Source organism: Nanorana parkeri, unplaced genomic scaffold (assembly GCF_000935625.1).
Source record: "Nanorana parkeri isolate BGI_ZX_2015 unplaced genomic scaffold, ASM93562v1 scaffold1824, whole genome shotgun sequence".
NCBI classification, from domain to species: Eukaryota; Metazoa; Chordata; class Amphibia; order Anura; family Dicroglossidae; genus Nanorana; species Nanorana parkeri.
The window spans coordinates 238,167-253,186 of record NW_017308092.1 but is presented as its reverse complement, the minus strand read 5'-3'; the positions used below and the strand labels follow the sequence as shown (position 1 = coordinate 253,186).

Below are 15,020 nucleotides of genomic sequence, written 5' to 3'. Positions count from 1 at the left end.
GATAACCCTACATTAAATTAGGCGCTCTCAGCAGTACAAGCTTGTAATGTGTCTCTGATTTAATTAGCAGATCAAATACAAGCACTGCGAGTGGACGTCTCTCTTCTCGGGTATGATATGCAAAAAAATCAGAGAAAGGGTAGATGAAGCAGAAGACAGAATTAGTAAACTGGAGGATACTTTCTCCAGTGAGGAAAATAATTATTTGATCTCCTGCAGATTTTGCCCAGTTTGCCCACTTACAAAGAAATTAAAGGTCTACAATTTTTATTATAGATGTATTTTAAATGATAGACAGAATATCAACCAAAAATCCAGAAAAAAACACGCTACAAATGTTATAAATTGAGTTGCAGTTCACATCCACAGAATCTCTTTCTTCCATTCAAACCTCACCACCATGGGCAAAACAAAAGAGCCGTCAAAGGACATTAGGGACAAGATTAAAGACCTCCAAGGCGGGAATGGGCTACAAGACTATCAGCAAGAAGCTTAGTGAGAAGCAAACAACTGTTTGAGCGATTATTTGCAAATGGAAGGAATACAAATATTCGCAAATTGAAGAAATACAAAATAACTAAACATCACCCTCGGTCTGGAGCTCCTTGCAAGATTTTGCCGCATGGGGTAAGGTTGATCATGAGAAAAGTGAGGGATCAGCCCAGAACTACATGGGAAGAGCTTGTGAATGATCTCAAGGCAGTTGGGACCACAGTCACCAAACAAACCATTGGTAACACAATACACCAACATGGATTGAGATCCTGCAGTGCCCGCAAGGTCCCCCTCCTCAAGAAGGCACATGTACAGGCCCATCTGAAGTTTGCCAATGAACATCTAAATGATTCAGAGAAGGATTGAGAGAAAGTGCTGCAGTCAGATCAGACCAAAATTGAACTCTTTGGCATTAGTCAGCAAGAAAAATGCTGACTATGACCCTAAGAACGCCATCCCTACAGTCAAGCACGGAGGTGGAAACATTATGCTTTGGGGCTGTTTCTCTGCTAAAAGTACAGGCCGACTTTGACCGCACTGAGGGCCCAATAAACGAGGCCATGTAAAATCTTGGATGAGAACCTCCTTCCCTCAGCCAGAATACTGAAGATGGGTCATGGGTGGGTCTTTCAGCATGAAAATAACCCAAAACATACTGCCAAGGCAACAAAGCAGTGGCTTAAGAAGAAGCACATTAAGGTCATGAAGTGGCCTAGCCAGTCTCCAGACCATAATCCAATAGAAAATGTATGGAGGTAGCTGAAAATTCGAGTTGCCAAGTGACAGCCAAGAAACCTTAAGGATTTAAAGAAGATCTGTAAAGAAGAGTGGACCAAAATCCCTCCTAAGATTTGTGCAAACCTGGTAACCAACTACAAGAAACGCCTTACCTCTGCTTGCCAACAAGGGTTTCTCCACCAAGTACTAAGTCATGTTTTGCTTGGGGATCAAATACTTATTTTACTCACTGAATTGCATCTCAATTTTTAATATTTGTATCATGTGTTTTTTCTGGATTTTTGGTTGATATTCTGTCTCTATCATTTAAAATACAACTATGATAAAAATGAAAGACCTTTAATTTCTTTGTAAGTGGGCAAACTTACAAAATCTGCAGGGGATCAAATAAGTATTTTCCACACTGCAAATATATCTGTGTGGTGATCTTAAAATGACGATGCAAAAACCAGCTGCTTCTTCTCTTAAGCTTGAGGAAATGGAAAACAGATCAAGATGGAAAAACATCAGAATGGTGGGCATCCCTGAGTATACAGAGGGATTAAATCCAGTGACTTTCTTTGAGAAATGGTTAAACAGATACAATGGGAAGGGATTATTTATCTCCTACGTTCATGATTGATGGAGCACATAGAATTCCCTCATGCCCTCCATTGCCAGGGAATCCTCCCAGGACACTGTTGATTAGAATCTCTAATTACAGGGACAAGGAAATGATTCTCCGCAGAGCACGTGATCTGTGGCTGGGGTGATGTTTTTTTCTGACTTTTCATATGACGTTCAAAAGAGAAAGGCCCAGTATCAAGGTGTCAGACGTGGGAGTCAAACGCAGACTCCACCCTTGACATGTTTTGTCGAAGGACATTTCCAAAAGGGTGTCTGACACCTAATACACCCTTTTCAAAAAGTAATTCGATGAAATACGTCAAGGGAGGAGTCTGTGTATGTCTCCCACGTCTGACACTGCAAGGCAATTTTATGCTGTTACCTCTTGTCCTTTTTATAAGTACGTTCTTATTTCAATAAAAGATTTTATCTAAATTGTACTGCACTATGGGAGCTCTCTTTTTCCTTGAGTGATAAAGACAGAGAGGATCATGTGTGGTCTCAATCAGATTTTCCTTTTCCCAGGAGAGTGGAGAGATAAAAGGTAGATGAGCGAGTCGTGTTTGTTCTTATATATTACCGCATAACATCGTATCTTTCTGATAAGGGCAATTCAGTAGCATATAGAAGCACAGAATACCGTCATTTAGAGCACTGAAGATCACAGAGAAAAAAGTGGATGTTTTTTCGATTGCGAGACACTATTTGTTGGAACCTTACATGCTTTTCATTCACTTATTTTTTATTGTATAATTAGTTCTGAACAATGAGCTGTCTCATGTAATGTGATACTTTAATTTGTAATAGAACACTGTGTGCATGTACACTTGTGAGACATAGTCACCATATCGTTTTTACGTCAGCTTCCGTTGAGTTCGGACCGGGGCGTCCGACGTGTGTACTGTAAACAAAAATTGGAAAAGACGTGCGACAAGTGAGTTTCAGAAGTCCACCCCTCCTTTGCCTACCAAATAACCTCACCCCCGGTCTTTCTACCCTTTGTCCCCAACCGCACACGAGGGACCGAAGCCAACAAACAGAGAAGGGGACCGAATCCACCGCTCGACTACACCCCACCCTAGGGGCCACACGTTTGCGCTCACCCAGCTACAGGTGAGACCATTCCCTTTCTTTCCTGCCACACCTAACCACATTTATTGCGCCAGGTAGTGGCGCTTCCGTCTTTTCCAATTTTTGTTTACCATATCGTTTTTACCACTTCGGAGATCACATAAGTGTTTTTATATATTTTACACTGCCTGGCTGCATTATCCGGTACACTGCTATGCTTCAAGTTTGTTTGAGTTAATTACTGACACATTGTTGCTTTTAGATTCACATTTGGACACAGACATAGAGCAGCATCTAAATAGTGTTGATTACTCCAAGCGCAGTTTTCCACGATAGTTATATTTATGGGCAAAACGCACAGCGGTTGGATTCAGTCCTCGATTTACCTCGGCTGTTCGGTTGTTGTATGCTAGTCCATCTGCAAGCATTCAAGTGAATAAATCAGTGTCTTCAGCCTTTAGGCTGACAAAAGGTAACTAGGCCTCAGCCTGAAAGGTTGACATCCGTTGTGAGCCCCTTCCAGCGCAATCAATACAGGGGTAGCATTGATGGACAGAAATAATGGGGATATGTAAATAGACATTCTTTGTTTCCACGCAAACTCATTTAGGATCTTGGGGACAGTAAACAGGTTGGAGTAAAATACCGGAAACCTTTCTGCCTCCAGAAACGATTAGTTACGATGCTCTGGACCCAAGCACTGGGAATGCTTCAGACCTAAGAGGCCGACACCCGCTCCCCCCTCCTCCCGTTTAGGAACCCAGACTAGTAACCTTTGGCAATGATGATGCAGGGGGCTGTAACTACAAACAACCACGAACCACATCCACAAGGACAGAAAGTGTCCTCGAGCTTAGGATAGAGGTCAAGAGATAGGTCCTCCTCCTGGGCCTGGGACATCTCTCTGATATCCTTGTACAAGTACTACTTGTACAAGGAGATATCCTTGTACAAGTAGTACTTGTACAAGGACTAAAGCAGGGGCCCGAATCTACTTGTCCTGATACAAAAAAAATGTTTCATTAAAAACTGAATTTACGGGTTTTAATTTACGGGTTTTGAGAGCAAAATGCAAAATCCATGGCGCAGGGCTGCACTGGACGGCAGTGTGGGGTTCAAATAGTACACCTGTACTGGCGGAGCAGAAGGACCTCTCGCCAAAAGGCAAGTATGACGGGGGTTGGGGAATGGGTTGGGTGGTGGCGAGAGGTGGCCAGATATGAGCGGGTACTTCAATTTTCCCCAAATGGCTTGGGGAAGTGAACTTACCCGTTAATGCACATTCTGTGCGTTAGAGAGCGCTACCACAATATGGCACACAGTGGAATGGGGGCATGCATTTATTGGCATACAAATGGCATGGTTGGTATTTTTTTTATTATTTATCTTATTTTTTACTTTATCAATTTTTAATTTTATAATTTTTTTACTTTAGCACTTATTTGTTTTACCTTTTTTAACCGCTTCCCGGTCGGCCATTGTAATTAAACGGCCAGCCGGGAGCTTCCTGGATGTGAGTGGCCGTTAGCCCGGCTCACTCACGCACAACTGTCAAAATGTAATCTGCAGCGCTGGTCCCGAGCTCCACTGTGCCCGGGGCGGCCGGGACTAGCACGGCAGCTTTGTGACAGGAGATTAGAGGGGGATCAGTACACGATCTCCCTCCGGTGTCACAATGCAGAAGTGATGTATATTACATCACTTCTGCATTCGTCTGTCACTCTCCGGCTACAGAACCTCTAGAGAAGCTAGTGAAGCAGATCTCTGCTTCATCAGCTTCTTTGGGGGTCCCCTAAGCGCCATAAAGAGGACCTGTCACATCCTCTTTGCTATCACATTGGGGGTTTCGTAGCCCCCTATGTGATAATAATAAAGTTAAGCGAAAAATTTTTTACAAATTTTAAGTTTCCCCAAAAAAGTCACACATAGAAAAGAATAAAAAACCCACATTTGTAAAAAAAGTCCCAGCCCCAATACATGCATGCGAAAACGACGATTGCACATGTTGCATATCACTGCGAGGGCAATAATTTGAGGTCCATTATTCACTGATCACACTAAATTAATGAGCGGTAAAAGCTTTTAAAACGTCGCCTCTGGCCAATTTTGGGTATAGTATTTTATTGCGATTTCGCAGGCGCAAGCATTTTTAAAGCTCGACATGTTTGGTGTCTATTTACCCATCGTGACACCGTCTTTTATATTTTACCCAAAATAAGGGTAAGAATAAATGTTTTGTTAAGATAACGTAGGTAAAACAGATTTTTTTCGAAATTTCTGGTACTTTTTTCATTATACAGTGGTACCTCTTAATTCGCTCAACGATTCTGGTCGTGAGCCGAATCAAATTTCCCCATAAAGGTTCAATGTAAATAAAGGTAATCCGTTTTGAACCATATGTACAAAAAAATTTTAACCACAAAAATATGAAAAAGTACAGTACGAAGAGAGTGAATACTAACCTTTCTTGAGGCGAATTCTGGCGTGGAGGACAGGTAGGTGGGTGGGGAGGAGGTTATTGTTTGGAGGGTGAGTCCCCCTCCATAAGGATATCGGGGAGATCTCCTTCAGAGGTTTCTTCTCTTTGTCTCTTAGCTGCAGGTTCAATTTTGGCACAAAATCTGTCTGTCACTTGTTTTTTCCCTGCGCTGCATAACCCTCCGGAAATGAGACCACGTTATCGTTCATCAGATTCAACACTCTGTTCATTACAGTTATGTTAGGGTTGTGCTTCTCAAAGAAATCCTGGCACTCATTCCATTTTTCCATAATGGATTTTTATCACATCACTGCTAACCTCCTCCGTCTCCCTCAGTAAAATGCTCCTCAACAAGTGCCTTCTGCTGCTCACTCTGGAGTTCAGCAAGTTCTTCCGTCGTCAGCTCCTCCTTATGGTCCTCAGCAAGCTCCTCTATGTCTGCACCATCGACGTCCAAACCCATACTCTTGCCCATGGACACAATATCCTCCACTGAAGAGTCTGATGAGTGCATCAGACTCTTCAAAGTCACGTTCAGTGACGCATTCTGGCCACAGTTTCCTCCAGGTTGAGTTTAAGGTTCGGTACGTAACATCTTCCCAGGCTTTGTCAATAAAGTTGATGCAGTGGAGGATATTGAAATGTTTCTTCCAGAGTCAAGGATGTCTCTTCAGTGACATTAAAGCACCTGGTGAAGAGCGCCTTTGTGTACAGCTTCTTGAAGTTGCAAATCACTTGCTGGTCCATGGGCTGCAGAAGAAGTGTGTTGTGGGGGGAGGAACTTGACCTTTATGTATTCATACTCCGTGTCCATATCATACACCAAGGCTGGAGGGTGTGCCGGGGCATTGTCCATCAGAAGAAGGCACCTTTCACGCAGTTGGTCAGAAAGATATTTCTTAACAGTGGGTGCGAACAACTCGTGCAGCCATTATATGAACAACTGCCTTGTGATCCAAGCTTTCGCATTGGCCCTCCACATGACAGGCAATTTGGCCTTGTTCACATTCTGTTCCTTGAAGGCACGAGGGGTCTGGGAATGGTACACCAGTAGTGACTGAATCTTCAGATCGGCGCTTGCACACAGCAAAAGGGTAAATCTGTCCTTCATGGGCTTGAGCCCTAGTAGTGCCTTTTCCTCCTGCGTGAGATAGGTTCTGTTCGGCATCATCTTCCAAAAGAGCCCTGTTCCATCGCAGTTGACGTATGCTTCTGCCTTCATGAATTCCGCCTAGTCTTTCTTGTAGCCTTCTGCAGCGGCCATGTCAGAACTGGAAGCCTCACCATGTCTTATCACATAGTGGATGCCACTTCTCTTGCAGAATTTATCAAACCACCCTCTACTGGCTTTAAATTCATCCCTTGTTGTACTTGTAGTGGGTTTTTTTGCAGTAAATCGCTGTGTAATTTCCTGGCACAGATCATAGCTTCACTAACACTATCACCTGCCAGCTGTTTCTCATAAACACGCTAACAAAAGTTTTTTCACCACTTCCAGTACTTGTATCCTCTGCTTGGTTAACATCGTTACTCCTTTTGCCACATCAGCTCCTTTGATGGCATCTTTATTCTTCAAAATAGTCTAGATTGTCAACTTCATCATCTTGTACTCCGAGGCCAGATCAGTCACAAGAAAACCACACTCATGCTATTCTACAATTTCCTTCAATTCAATGGTTATTTTCTTCAAAACCTTCTTGTTACCTTCATTATTGCTCTGCACATTCTTGTCATCTTCATTGCCGCTCTACACGTTCTTGCCACCTTCATTACCGCTCTGCACGTTCTTGTCACCTTCATTACCGCTCTGCATGTTTTGATCACCTTCATTACCGATCTGCACGGTCTGGTCACCTTCATTACCGCTCTGAACGTTCTGGTCCCCTTCATTACCGCTCTGCACTTTCTGGTTACCTTCATTACCGCTCTGCACATTCTGGCCACCTTCATTGCCGCTCTGCACATTCTTGTCACCTTCATTACCGCTCTGCACGTTCTGGTCACCTTCATTACCGCTCTGCACGTTCTGGTCACCTTTATTACCGCTCTGCACGTTCTGGTCACCTACATTGTCACTCTGCACTTTTTTTACCACCATGCATGCTCTGCAGTTTCTGGTTACCTTCATTACCCCTCTGCACTTTCTAGTTACCTTCATTACAGCTCTGCATTTTCTTTGGAGCCATGCTGGATTGAATAATACTGTACAGTACTGTATGTGCTAAAAAGCACACAAAAAAGCTTCACAGCCAGTATGCACAGGTCTATCTGCAACCGCGATCTCGACTAGAGGAAGCCACAACCACGTGTCAGAGCGGGGAAGATGGCTGTTCGTCACCCGATTTGGAGTTTGCGAACGTTAGCAAAATTTTGCCAAACCACGTTCGTGAACCGAGGTATTACTGTATAGTAAAAAATAAAAACCCCAGTGGTGATTAAATACTACCAAAAGAAAGCTCTAGGTGTTCCCTCCAAAAATAGTATAAAATTAGTTTCAGTACAGCGTTGCATGACGGAATAAATGTCAAAGTAGTGCAGCGCTGAATACTGAAATATGGCCTGGCCAGGAAGGGGGTGTAAACACCTGGTCTTCAAGTGGTTAATTATTGTTTATCTTTTACTTTAAATTTAAAATTGTTTACTTTTTATAATTTTACTATTTTTTCACTTAAAGTGACATTAAACTAGGGATGCACCAATATCAAGTACAGTACTCTGTACAAGTACCGATACTTTTCCAGCTCCAAGACTAGACTAGAGAAATATAAAAAAATTAGGAGGCAGCAGTCATTTGTAAGGAGCACACTGAGCTACTGGGATTTGTACATCTCGGTTTTAATGTATGATTTTGTTTTTATAAATATAAAAGGTATGCACCGAGTACTGATACTTGCCCAAGTATGAGTACGGATACATTTTTGTTTATTGTCATGCGACAGTTTTTCTAAAACAATATCGACTAATGATTTCAGGACAGTGGTGGAGCACCAGAGCCAGGTCCCAGCTGCAACCGCTGCAACCCTGGTAGTTCTCATGAAAATGCCAAGTATCGGCATTGGTACTCGAAAAGTATCGGTGCACCCCTACATTAAACTCTGATTTTTTTTTACATAAAACAATGCTGTAATGTGTGCCTTACTGTAATCCATTGTAGTTTTCCTTCTCTTTGCTGCTCTTCCTTTTAAATCCTTATCTCTTCTCATGCTGGGGAGAACTACAGTTTTGCAGCTGACTGCCTCTTCTCTGGAATGTTACATGGTGTCTGTGTGCGCGCTCCCAAGCTGAGCCAGGACTACTACAGGATGACGTCCTGACATCCACATCCCCGCCCACTTCAGAACGGCAACTGCTGCTGCCTGCATGTACTGTTGTTTTACTCTTTTCTGCTGTGTTCGTGTCTGATCGATTCTTCTAATCAGAGCAAGGTATTTTTTTTCTTTTTTTTTTAAACAAACTTTATTGCTTATTTCACTTAAAGTGACATTAAACTAGGGATGCACCAATATCAAGTACAGTACTCTGTACAAGTACCGATACTTTTCCAGCTCCAAGACTAGACTAGAGAAATATAAAAAAATTAGGAGGCAGCAGTCATTTGTAAGGAGCACACTGAGCTACTGGGATTTGTACATCTCGGTTTTAATGTATGATTTTGTTTTTATAAATATAAAAGGTATGCACCGAGTACTGATACTTGCCCAAGTATGAGTACGGATACATTTTTGTTTATTGTCATGCGACAGTTTTTCTAAAACAATATCGACTAATGATTTCAGGACAGTGGTGGAGCACCAGAGCCAGGTCCCAGCTGCAACCGCTGCAACCCTGGTAGTTCTCATGAAAATGCCAAGTATCGGCATTGGTACTCGAAAAGTATCGGTGCACCCCTACATTAAACTCTGATTTTTTTTTACATAAAACAATGCTGTAATGTGTGCCTTACTGTAATCCATTGTAGTTTTCCTTCTCTTTGCTGCTCTTCCTTTTAAATCCTTATCTCTTCTCATGCTGGGGAGAACTACAGTTTTGCAGCTGACTGCCTCTTCTCTGGAATGTTACATGGTGTCTGTGTGCGCGCTCCCAAGCTGAGCCAGGACTACTACAGGATGACGTCCTGACATCCACATCCCCGCCCACTTCAGAACGGCAACTGCTGCTGCCTGCATGTACTGTTGTTTTACTCTTTTCTGCTGTGTTCGTGTCTGATCGATTCTTCTAATCAGAGCAAGGTATTTTTTTTCTTTTTTTTTTAAACAAACTTTATTGCTTATGTTTTTTCATAAACAACCTATTCATTGCATTGTGTACTGTATGAGGGCTGAACTAGCCCTTAGGATTACATTGCTCATACTTTTAAATCAATAAAGAATAATCAAAATTTGTGTTTAAATGCAGCAATATAAATATATTACATTGATTAACTAAATATAAATCAACACATATGAAATAATTCTTTAAAAAAAAAAGATTGCAGCTACCACACTTCCTATAGGTCTATGGAAAAGGGTGGCAAAACCCAAGAGGGGCAGGGGGAGCCCTCCCCATCAGCTTTGATTTGCCAGTGTCCAGTCACTTGAAGGTAGCTGCATAAACCATCTTTTCCAAAATTAACACCCTGTGACCTGTGATGTATGGTCAAGAAAAGGGGATTTTTTACTCACCATAAAATCCTTTTCTCTGTGTCCACTGAAGGACACAGTGAATGAAGATTGTAGATCTGGAACAGGCTAGTATCGCTACCTGCTGGAGAAGGATATCAGGCACAAAACACAAAAAAAGGAAGAGCCTAGGGGTGGCCTCTGACGGTGACCAACCCCCACCTGCAGACCATAACAGTCTCAGTAACAAGCAGTAAAAAAAACCCCAGTCACTGGCAATCAGAGGGCAGGCGCTGTGACCTTCAATGAATGCAAGAAAAAGGATTTTTTCGGTGAGTACAAAAATCTTATTTTCTCTTCTGTTGGTTGAAGGACACAGCGAGGATCATAGATCTGGAACATCTCCAAGCAGTGCAAACTGAGAGGCAGGCCAGAAAAAACAATGCCCCCTGAAAAAGAGGCAACCAAGTAGGCTCAAAACGCCACTTGCAAATTTGAGAAAAAGAGGCAGCACGACAAAATGTCTAGGACGTACCGAATGCTTGCATCGAAAGGACCGTGACAAGACACACAGGTACCCAACCCCTAAAAGTGTAAGCCTGGACAATAGGCTGCCTAATACATCTTGAAATAGCAACTGAAGAGGCGGCCTGACCCTTGTGTGACCCATGCTATTAGGGGTCGGGAACCTCCATTTCCTGTCACAGCTTCATGTTCTTCACTCATGGTTGATATAGGCCAAAGCCATAGCAATGTGCCTGAAACCTGACTGGACAATCCCTTAGAAGGTTGGTCCAGTGCAGAAGGGATAACCGGATCACCCAAAGTTTCAACCAACTGATCTGGAGCGCTAATTCGTCCAGCGATCCTGAGTTGACCAGCTCCCCAATACAGCTCTCCAGCTGAGAAAGCTTGCATCTGTCCTCACAACCACCCAGTTCAACAGCAGAAAGGACTTCCCCTTGAGAAGAGTGGAAGAATGAAGTCACCATAGAAGAGACCTGCGCCATTTGATTCACTTGAATCTCCACATCCAGCGACTGAGAACACTTGTCCAACCGCCGCAGGATTTCCCTCTGTAGCACCGTGGTATGGTGCAGTGCAAAAGGGACCACCTCAAAGGACGCAACAATGAGGCCCAGTGCAGCATGCAGAAGAGAATCGATGACCACTTGTGAGAACACAGAAGCCTGATGTGGGAATGTAGGTCGAGGAGACAGAGGGCTTGGTGAATTTGTTAGCTTAGTCCACAGTGGCTAGGAGTCTAAAAAGACGCTATTGGACTAAAAACAAAGAGGGACCAGACTTACGACGTGGTTTCTTAGACTTGCAGACCTGTGGCAAAGCCTGTCCCTTGAAAAGGGAAAGTTTGGTGAGAGCTTTCTTAGAAGATCAGCAGACCAGCACTTAGGCCAAAGCAATCTGAGGAGATCCAATGCTGAAATGGAGATCTTAGAAACCAAAAGGTCCGGCACCCAAAGCAGTGTTACAGGTGTACTTCAACCCCTGTACTAGTTGCTCTGCCAGTTCCACAGAGGCAGGGGAAACCTGTTCGTTGTCAAGACCCTAATGTAACCGCTTTGCCAATTCCGTTAAGGCTTGAGAGACCAAGGCTGAAGCCAAGATCAGTCTCAACAAGGCTCCAGTGTCCGCTGGGTCCTGGAAAGACGGAAATTCCTCCACAGGGATGACCATCGCTCTACTGAGGCGAGAAACTGAAGGATCCACAACTGGAGGCAACAACCACTTTTTCATAAAGGAGTCCTCAAAAGGATAACGAAACAAAAAAACATTTAGGGACTGAGAAAGATTTGGTGGGCCATTGCCACTCCTTGTAGATGAAATCACGTGAAATCAACAAAGTAAAAAATATACAGAAATGTATAGGTTTATGAGTTCCAAACTGAACCGGGGCACATCAGGGGTACTAGGGATGCCCTCAATCTTCAAGATTTACCAAACTAAACAAATAAGCATGGACACCAACTACCAGCTCCTGAAGCAAGACTGAAGCTGATGACTCTTCCTCATTACCAGACCCCTCGAGTGCAGGATCCATCGGACTATGCTGCTACAATGCCGCAGAACCATCCTCCTCCATATTGGACTCCTCCAAGGGGACCAAAGAGGGAAAAGCAACAGACGCTTACTAGTGGGTCCCTGCAATGCGCATTTGATACGAGAGAGAAAGCTGTCCATGGCAGAAGTAAAAGCCTCAAACGCGTTGCCCTAGCTTCCGGTAGGGACCCTGAGGGTGGACGCGGGAGCCCTCAAACAATATGGAGGCTGCATCTTCCATCATGTTAGACTGCAAGGCGCAGCCCCAGGAGCTGGGCGGTGTGACCACAAGGACATAGGCCACAACCGCAGCCCAGGACCCTCAACTAAAGACCACGGCCTCCGGTAGTGGTGACATCCTCCCCTCTCACTGTGCCACAGAAGTCCGGACTGCAAGGCAAGGCACCAGCCCCAAGCCAAAACCACCACTGAGAAAATCTCTCAGGCTGCTCTGAAACCAGAGCTGTAGCAGCCGATACTGCCGTGGCAAGGATCAGCGTGCACTCACTGGCCAAGCTGGGTAGGAATACAAGGATCTACACATATCCATCATGTAACCCAGTTTTCAGTTGCTTGAAGAACCTCCCAAAAAAAATGGTAGGAAGAATCTTACTAGCAATGCTGACGTCCTACCTTCTGAAGCTAGTCAAAAAACTGACTAAGGCAAGCAGGTGGGGGCTGCCGCTAAGGCTGTTCCTTTATTGTGTTTTGTGCTTAGTGTCCTACTCCTGCAGGTGGCAACAAAACCCGGTTCCAGATCTACGCTCTTCTGTGTCCTTCAATGAATGGAAGATAAAATGTATTATCATCTTTTTTTCTTAGCCCTGATGACCTCTGGAAAAATAAGCCTTTGCTGGACTGAGACATCTGGGGCTTCTATCCTTTTATATCCTCTCCAGACTGCTCTAGCGTTACCTAGAAAACAACCCAGCTGACAGGGAGCTGCCTTCAAAAACTAGATTTTTAGCCAGATAGGTAATATCAATGTGTTTTTCAGCAGAATATAAAATAAGGAATCCAATGTGTGCAGACAAGCAGTGGCAATTTCTTTTGAATGGGCTGAAACTGGTCAAAAATAATGAAGAATAAGGTCGTTAAATTTGTGCTCTCTTCTCACCTTAGGTAAAAAAAAATTGCTCCAAGTTCTAAAACAACCATATCTATGTGAAGAACAATATCCAAAACCCTCCTAGCCGAGTTGATAGCTACAAGAAAAGCCACCTTCTGAGCCAAGGTCAGAGCTATTTCCCCAATGGGTTCCAACGGAGGCTTCTGAGTAACTAAAAGGACCAAGTTCAAATCCCACGTCTCAAGGTAAGTCTTCACGGGGCAACAACATGAGTAATTGGGGGCGTGTCCAGGACATGGTGGCGGCTAGACGTGCCTAACGGGAGCTCCGATACAGCTATCCGCTTATTTAACATCCCGTGCCAGAACAACATTTCCGATCATTGCACTTATGATGAGGAAGACGACCATTAGAACAAAGGCCACTAAAACACCGTCCGCCAGTATTAAAAAGTACCTGGTGGTGGATTGGTCGGGCTCGGCCACCCCACGTGCTGCGGCCCTCTACACCCCGCTTGGACCGGACCCGGGGTCGCCTTGTCCCTATTCAGAATCGGGAGACTACCGGGAATCCCCTCCACACGGTCCAGGTGGATAAACTAGTACGCACGCTGCCTACCAAACATGATTTGGCGGACATGTTTCGCACTTTGGAACAGTCACTTAAAGCGGACATACTTTCGCTTCGGGGAGAAGTCACTCATCTTCTGCACAGAGTATCGACTGGATAGACGAGCATCGACTGGATAGCCAGCCCTACAGTCGCATCTTCACTCCGCAACCAGGTTACAACGTGAACTTTCCTACCGTCTAGAGCAGGGGTCAGAAACCTTAAACACTCAGAGCCATTTGGACCCGTTTTCCACAGAAAAGAAAACACCGGGAGCCACAAAACCCTTTTGACATCTAAAATGAAGATAACACTGCATATATCGTTTTTTACTGGGCGGGATTACATTGAAACGTCACCGGTCACACATTCCAACCTAGTCGCAAACTTTGATGGAACAGCAGCCCTGTCTAATCATTTAATCAGAGAAAGAGAGAAAGTAGAGAGCCAAATTGGGGTGATTGTTTCCTTTGACACAATACGGCGTACACTGCAGAGGAATGGCATGCATGGATGTCATGCACGAAGGAAGCCTCTCCTAACGCCCATGCACAAAAAAGCCCGACTACAATTTGCCAGGACCCATGCTGAAAAAGAAGACTACTGGGACTCTGTGACCACTCATTTTGAGCTTGCTCACACAGGGCTTGGAAACAAAGTGCCTGGGAGCTAAGTGGCGTTAAAAAATTGGAAAAACTGTTTGGGATATATTGAGTGCTTGATTTTTGGAATACTTGTTGTCTCTGCTTCCTTCCTTCCTTTTTAGACCCTTTTTTAGTATTTAAAAACTCTTTTTCCTTTTCTGTCAGTTTTAAAATTGTTCCCTTTTTTCCCCCTCAGGTTTGCAGTGCTCTGGTTAGGGGGAGGGGTTAATTGAGCTCAGCTGTCTCTCATTGAGCAGGTGTATTATAAACAAGTGCACCACTCATTTTGAGCTTGCTCACACAGGGCTTGGGAACAAAGTGCCTGGTAGCTAAGTGGCGTTAAAAAATTGGCGTTTAACCCCTTCGTAACTGACGACGTACAGTGTACGTCGCCAGCATCGGGGCTGTTTAAACAGACTCCCGGTGACCTTTGCCGCCGGGACTCTGTTTAAACTTGTAGAGGCGATTGTCGGCTTTACAACAGAAGCGATCCTGGCGACTTACCTGTCGCCAGATCGGTTCTGCGTCCCAAAGAAGGGCACCCCCGCCGTGCTTCCCGGGCTCCGTTGCCCCTCCTACGGGCCCGGCGATCTTGGTGTCCGCGGGGAGCTGGGGAGGAGGTCGACGAACTTCCGTTCATCGATCCCCCTCCC

At 44.3% G+C, this 15,020-nt stretch overlaps 1 protein-coding gene and 1 long non-coding RNA gene across 2 annotated transcripts in view; one reads left to right on the top strand and one right to left on the bottom strand.

The window, feature by feature from the left end:
* The window catches only part of LOC108799814, a 5,770-nt gene extending 3,058 nt beyond the window's left edge, over nt 1–2,712 (top strand). Inside the window, exon 3 of the long non-coding RNA XR_001942052.1 lies at nt 2,703–2,712. This is a non-coding gene — a long non-coding RNA (uncharacterized LOC108799814). The remainder of the gene's footprint in view (nt 1–2,702) is intronic.
* PRPF19 (pre-mRNA processing factor 19) overlaps nt 1–15,020 on the bottom strand; it is a 220,285-nt gene that overhangs the window by 17,787 nt on the left and 187,478 nt on the right. The window lies entirely within an intron of this gene.